Source organism: Miscanthus floridulus, chromosome 4 (genome assembly GCF_019320115.1).
Source record: "Miscanthus floridulus cultivar M001 chromosome 4, ASM1932011v1, whole genome shotgun sequence".
NCBI lineage: Eukaryota > Viridiplantae > Streptophyta > Magnoliopsida > Poales > Poaceae > Miscanthus > Miscanthus floridulus.
This window is the reverse complement of record NC_089583.1, coordinates 15,322,387-15,330,127: the sequence shown is the minus strand read 5'-3', so window position 1 is coordinate 15,330,127 and position 7,741 is coordinate 15,322,387. Positions and strand designations below refer to the sequence as shown.

The 7,741-nt window shown below is 47.2% G+C and overlaps 1 pseudogene; it reads left to right on the top strand.

Moving 5' to 3' along the window:
- The first annotated feature begins 1,496 nt into the window (after window positions 1-1,496).
- LOC136551009 (uncharacterized) lies at window positions 1,497-5,578 on the top strand (annotated as a pseudogene).
- The last annotated feature ends 2,163 nt before the right edge of the window (window positions 5,579-7,741 follow it).

Sequence of the window (7,741 nt, the reverse complement as noted above, 5' to 3'; positions counted from 1 at the left end):
GCAGCTCGGATTCTACATCTAGCTAGTAGTACTCCCTTCGTCTAAAAAATTTAATATTTTTAAATTTTTAAGATAGATTAATACTCAACAGAACTTTTAAGAAAAAAATACCTTTCATTAAAAGAAATATATGGAAACATCAAGTTGATATGAACCTAACCTATATATTATCCAAAAGCTAAAACATCAAGTTTTCTGAGACATTGGATTCCCTAACTTTGCTCACTTTGAGCCCCTCACAAGGCAGCAAAAGAAAAGGATAGTGTACTCAATTACCCTCTACTCTACTGTAGGACCAGATCAGGCAGATAACGAGGAACAGAGGAGCCCTTGCGTGCTACTTATTACTAGCATGTCTTTATTAACTTTATCTTTTGAAAAATCTGCAGCGGCCGCAGGTTAGCTGGTTCCAAGCAAAAAAAAAAAAACTTGACCGGTGAGGAAAGAACCGTCCTCACGGCATTGTCATAGGAAGGGACCGTATGACCCCGGTCAAGAAAACCCCCGAACCCTGGCACATATCCCGAAGGGCCGAGTGAACCGAGACAGGTCATCGGGCCGGCGGCACCAGAGGCACACCGCAGCCAACGCAGTCAACAGGCTCGCGTGCACAACGAGGGGATTTTTTTGGGTGGATACCGGAAATTCTGCCCCCACCGGGGCTCGAACTCCGGTCGGCAGGCTGAGGCCTTTAGCCTCGCCGCCTGACCAGCTGAGCCGAAGCTCGCTCCCAGCTGGTTCCAAGCAAAGAATCGTCTTTTATTTTCTTTTCTCTCACCAGTAAGAAAAGAATCATCTCTGATGAGAATACAGACACACAAAAGGAAAGTTTATCCGAACATTTGGCTAAAAAGCAAAGTTTCTGTGGACTACCACCACCAGCTACTTTGCTTCTCTATAGACTTTCCCTCAGACCCAGCCTCACACACGCACACAAGCACAACGCTCGCTCAATCATCGGTTCCATCTGTTTGGCTTCTATCTCCTGCTGCTGCATGCAAATTCAACATAACCGAGGAATGTAATTTAATTATTGAACCTACAATGTATGTAATAACATGCTCATAATCATGGGAAAAACAACTAATTTGAAATTACATGCAATCTTTGGTTTGATCCGTTTGGCTTTCTACATATCTCCTGCTATATTCGAGAGGAAAAAAAACAACTAATTTCTGCTGCGTATTCGAGAAACAGAGGAGCCCTTGCTACTTGTTACTAGTATCTCTTTATTAATCTTTTATCTTTTGAAAATCCTGCAGCGGCCGGTTAGCTGGTTCCAAGCAAAGAATCGTCTTTTGTTTTCTTTTGTCTCACCCAATAAGCAAAGAATCATCTCTGATGAGCATACAGACACACAAAAGAAAAGTTTATCTGAACATTTGCCTAAAAAGCAAAGTTTCTGTGGACTACCACCAGCTACATTGCTTCTCTCTGGACTCTCCCTCATACACGCACACAAGCACAACACTCGCTCAATCGTCGGTTCCATCTGTTTGGCTTTCTATCCTGCTAGTTCATGCCAATTCAACATAAGCGAGGTATGTAATTTAATTATTGGATCGCTTCCGTTGCAAATTCAAGTCCTTCTGCAATGTATGTAACATGCTCATAATCATGGGAAGAACCACTAGTTTGAAATTACATGCAATATTTGGTTTGATCCGTTTGTCTTTCTACATATCTCCTGCTACGTATTCGACAAGAAAATATTTATATATGTCCTGCTACTCAAGTTCATCGTCTGTTGCTGCTCTGCTGCATGTAGCTCTTGCGCATCATGGAAATCAACTAATTTGGAGAAGTGGATATATCATACGTGTAGCATAAAATTTAGGATGCATGAGACACTACATATACATGGATAATTTATATGTTCTTAAATACCCCATCTGTCCAGAAATATGATGTATTTTTTGGTTGTTCTAACTCAAGTTGTCATAAATTTCACAAAAAAATCTAGAAAAAAGAACAATAATATTTATGACACCAAATAAGCTTTCTTTGACACATTATGGAATGTATTTTCGTAACTTACCTTTTTGATGTAATAGAAGTTGAGATTTTACTCTGCAAACTTGGTCAAATAAACTTAAGATAATTTGATATAGAAAAAACTGAAGATCTCCTAAATTTCAGGATTGAGTGAATAGTTTCATGTCTGTGTGTTGATCAGGTCAGCGGATGGAATGATCGCGATGGGTTAGATTCCATATTGTAATCCAAATGGAATCGGTCTGCTGGACATTGGCAGCTCTGCGCATGGACCATTCCCTTCCAAAATGAAGCGGAGGTTGCAGCAGCATTATTAATCGCTGAAGATATAGTAGTGGTACACCGAACGCACAAATAATCCTCCAAGGCGAACTGACCGGCGTGGCCGGTTAATTACCTCAATCCAATCCATCATGCGTACTCAGGTAATCCACCCAGGTTGCAGCAAGCAAGATCTCTCCTCTGGTTTTTGCTCCACCTTAATCCGCAACGGCCTGACGCATTTGTGCATATGTATGCAGGATATTTTTGCCAACACGATAGACGAGGCCACTGAACGAATTCTCGGAGTGCTGAAGGAAAAGACTAATACTACCAGCACCGTCGGTAGCAGAGACAATGTCTTCTACTTCGACGGCTGGGACGGGCTGGGGGCGTCCGCCGTCCTCCGAGCCATCGCCCAACGCCTCTCCACAACTTCAGCAGATGGGAAGAGAGCTCTGGCCGAACAGGAGTTTGATCAGGTCATCCACATCGACTGCTCGATGTGGCAGAGCAGGAGAGCGCTTCAGAGGGCGGTCGCAGAGCAACTGAGGCTCCCCAGTGAAGTGATGGAGTTGTTCGACAGGGAGGACGAGAACGACGATTTCCGTGGGGTGGCCCAGGGATCCCGTGCTGAGATACAACGAGTCATCAGGGAAATGCAGCAACACATACAGAAGCTGAACCGCAGATTCTTGGTGATTTTCCACAATGGGAGCAGTGAGGAGATCGATCTGGCCAGTTTCTGTGGCTTCCCTCTATACGGATTTTCAACCAGCAAGGTGCTGTGGACATTCCAAGGGAGATTCCGGCTCAAACCTCGGAGGAAAGTTGACACGGCTATGAAGACCGCGGGAACAACTGACGCTTTTATCTCGGTGCCCCCATTCCCATACCCATGGTTTCCATATTCTGATCCAACAAAGGACTGGTCCTACCTTGTAGGCCAAGAGGCTGCGGAAGTATTAGCCATGGCTCACAGGATGAAGACTACTGGGTCTCGTGGCATCATCGATCACCCTGAACAAGTGGACGAGTGCTTCAGGTACATGTTGGAGTTGTGTTCCCTAGGCAGTCATAATGATTTGCCAACCCATGGCGCCAACTACTGGGTATGTGATGGCATCATACAAAAGGAAGAGAGGGACCTCGGAGCTGGTGATGGCGATGATTGGTTGTGGAGAGCTGCTGATGCTTTACAGCATGACATGCCATTGGATATGGACTACCAGCCCTCCTATCACTTGTCAATGTGTGCTGAGAGCAAGCCATATTGGATTTCACCAAAATATGGGTTTAATAGGATCCCCACTGAAGCTCCTAGCGCAGATATGTTCCAACACTATGCTGACAAGCTTTGTGTTCTCAAGCTCTCAGGCTGCACCTTTGATTTTCAGTCACCTCCATTCCTCTGCTGCCACAGACTCAGGTTTCTATGGCTTGACCATTGCCGCCAAGGCACCGGGACAAGCACAGATACAGCGGGAAAGGAGGATGACATCTGCCGGTTCTTTCAGAGGCTGTGGGTGCTCGACGTGCGCTACACAGACTGTGATCAGATATTGTCGGCGCAGATGTTAGCTCTCATGACCCAGCTCAGGGAGCTAAATGTGATCGGAGCCGAAGGATGGGACATGGGCCAGCTACAGGGACGATTGCCTAACATCCGCAAGCTCCGAGTGAAAAAGTCTGGTGTCAGCTGCAGTTGCCAACAAAATGATCTGTTCTCTGAGATGAACAAGGTGGAGCATCTTGACTTTTCAGGAAACTATCGGAGTGGTTCCAGTCCCATGACGAGCTTATTTGGGCCAGGGGTAAGCAGCAGCAACGTTTGGTGCCTCGAGACTGTCATCATTGTTGATGAATATCGAGGGGTTGAAAAGATCTCCTTCCGCGGATGTACTAACCTGAAGAATATACTGTTGGGAGGAGAGATGTGGAGGCTCCACACCCTAGACATCTCAGGCACGGCAGTGAAAACACTAGACCTCAGTACAACAGAAATCCCGTACCTTGATGAGCTCTATCTACTTCACTGTGAGAAGCTTTGTGCAATCCTGTGGCCACCGAAGAAAGACCAAATGAAAGAAGAAGGCTTGGGTAAGCTGTGCATTGACACCACGCTGTCAGCACCCACCGCCCAATCTAGAGAAGAAAAGGCCAAGCGGGGTACTAGTACTGCTACTACTGGAACATCAGTAGCATCTGCAGCTGCACCACATGGCAGTCGGCCAAGCAGTGAATTTGACTGGCACATTTCTGTACGGGATGCAAGGCTCCTTGCGTCCCTGGAGCCAGTCTATTCTGATTCCCGCAAGGCATATGTGGAGATTTCCTCTCCTCCTCATCCTACCGCTGTTGGTGGTGGTGGCAAAGATGAAGGAATACTCAAGAGCGCAGGCAGTCGTGAGCAGCAATTGCTGGCAAACCTGCAGCGGCAGCCTGCGTCTACAGTATACACAGAGATCTCCGTGGACCGCGTACAACAAGCTAGTGAAGGCGGTGCTGATACTCTGGGAATCATGTGGATGTGGCCTTGCCCGGATGTTCCTGATCTTCCTGAAAAGAGGTGCTACATACACATACAAGACCAAATGAGGACAAAATCACTACAAGGTGGGGAAGAGACCAGTACTATTGCTGTCCCTTGGTTTATAATAAAGTGTGCTAAGATCCTGCACGTGCACGATAGTCTGTCCATCACCAGTATCACTTCAGATGAATATGGTTCACAATGGCCTGACCTAGAGTGGTGCAGAATCAAGGCCCTGGCTTTACTTATCAGCTGAGAATATTCTGGGCATCCCGACTCCTAAAGTCACGCTATATCTCAACATCAAATGGATACTGTATATTTCCGCACCTGACTTTGCTGCACCTGGACTTCTGCCCTAGGCTTATACACGTACTCCCGACCATGGAGTTGTTTCGCGGGGATGAGAACAGCTTGCGCCTTCTGGAGACCCTTGAGATTGCATGGTGCGGTGATCTCAGGGAGATATTTCCTTTCAAAAGAGACAAGACAAATTCCAAAGACTTCCCCAAGCTGAAGCGTATCCACCTGCATGAGCTCCCTTCGCTACAGCACATTTGTGGGGTCAGAATGTCTGCACCTAATCTTGAGACCGTCAAGATCAGGGGCTGTTGGAGCTTGACACGCCTTCCTGACATCGGCAGCAGCAACAAGGTTGTGGAGTGCGACTGCGAGAAGGAATGGTGGGACAGGTTGGAGTGGGATGACCGCTCGCAAGCGGACAACTACCGACCCATCCACCCACGGTATTACAAGAAGACCCTGCTCAGGGGCAGTGTGCTCAGGTAGTCCCTCCCTCTTTCCCATCATGCAGCTCTAGAACATATATGTTAGAATTATGTCTTTCATTCCAAGTCTATTTAGCAACTAATTGAACTCCCTTCCCTCCATCTCTGCCATCAAACTCCAATGTTTTTACATATGCTTATCATAATACAAGACAATTACAGTAGTATCTACGATCCTGAGTTCCTGACCAATGGCTTAGTGGTTAGTGATGAATTATGCATTCCTTTTATATACGTGCATCGATCACGACTGCCATGCAAGACACTTCAATTTGTTGATTCGCTCACCTAAATTGATGGATATTATCGTTTCTCTCTGATGCTCTCCTCTCAAACCCTTGCAGGTGAGGTAACCTGGGTGACTCTTCGTTGGATTATAGTCACTGGCTAGCCTGCTAGCTGGTGTCTCGCCCTCAATCTCCTGCTCATAGTTCTGCTTCTGCATTCGCTTGATTGGTTTGTGTGTGTGTGTGTGTGTGTGTGCACGCGTGCAAATGACAACATGGATGCATATGCTTTTCACTTGGGTCCTGTGGTCTGTCTCATTTGCATCAGTTTGCTTTGCTTTGGTTTGTTTGATCAGGTTTCCTCGAGGGATCCAGCCATCCATCCATCACTGCTGCCTATGTGCTCCTGTTGGAAAGATGGTGTGATGCAGACGGACCAGCCTATGTACTCTGTTTGGGTAGTAGTGAAATAAAATAAGAGCAGCATTCAGTCCAACAGCTGAATTCCCTTCAGCTTGTGCAACAGCAGCATGAGACATGCCCTCATGCGTGCTACTGCCAATTGGTGTGCTCTTGTCTGGTGTGATTGTGAACTTTGGTTTGGTGTGTGCTACACTGTTGTGTGTTGTGTGTTGACTTTTCAGTTATGTGTGGAGTAGAGTGATCAATGTTATTGTTGCTCTACTTATGTTTGTGAACAAATAAATAAATGTTGATGGTTGTATGTGTGATTTCAACATCCAGTACTACGTATGGAACCATGTATGTGGGTCCAATACAAATGTTTCTTACTTGGCAAACATGTGCTAACTCTTTTCTGGAGTGCAATAATACTACGGTCACATATGCTCTGCGGTGACAAAATTTATGCTCGTAAATATATGTGGTCATGTATAAATTGATATCTCTCCATTGTCCAATCTTCCTCTGATGTCTATTAGTTCCTTTTTCTCGGATGTGAAGATGTGAACGTCAATTAGTCATGGAATTTTTCTAGACCGCCGAAGGAAAAGTGGTGCCTTTAGGTGCCGTTTGGCACAACTCCACCACTGGTTCCTGGAGCTATTTGGAGCCATTTTGTGCCAAATGGGGTAAAACAAAATAGCTCCACCCTAGGAGCCCCTTAAAACCTGCCGAGATAGAGAATAGGTGCGAGATGAAGCTGGAAACAGTGGCTTCACCCAGCTCCACCTCGCCTTAGTGGGCCCTGCGAGAACAGATACCCGTTTTGTTCCTGCATAGAGAAGAAGAGGGGCGTGCGTGGGGAAGCTAGGCTGCTCCTACCGGGGCGCGCAGGGAAGACCGGCAACGGGCGCCGAGGGCGTAGAATCCAGCCGCAGGACGCTCGCGGGTGCTGGTGCGGACAAGGGCACGCCGCCCAAGCGTGCAGGAGCGGACGCCGTTGGCAGGGGGTGCGTGGGATGTGAACGCCACCTGCCAAACGCGTTGGGGCGGACAAGGGTGCCGCCGCCGAGGCGCGCGGGACGCGGCCGCCACCTGCTAGAGGCGCTTGGGCGCAGACGCAGCTGCTGTGGGGTGCGCGGGATGTGGCTGTCTCCTGGTAGACATGCACTGGCGCGGGCATTGCTGCCGGATGCGTTGAGAAGGACCGAAAGGAGGAGGAGGAGGAGGGTAGTTTGGTCTTTTCATTAATATTGTCTACAAGGAGGAGCTGTTTCGCCAAACAGTCCATAAAAACAGCTGCAGCTCCGTTGAGTGAGCTGTTTGTGGAGTTGAAGCTGAAAAAATGGCTACACTAGTCAAGTGGAGACGTGCCAAACGGGACCTTAATTAGACTGTCTCCAACAACCGCGACCCAAAATACAAGACCCATTCGTCCTTTAGGTAGCGCTACAGGCAAAGGGTTCAATACCTATTTTTTGTCTTCTCCAACAACAAGACCCAAAAGACAACCCTTTCTGCAGATGGGTCTCCAG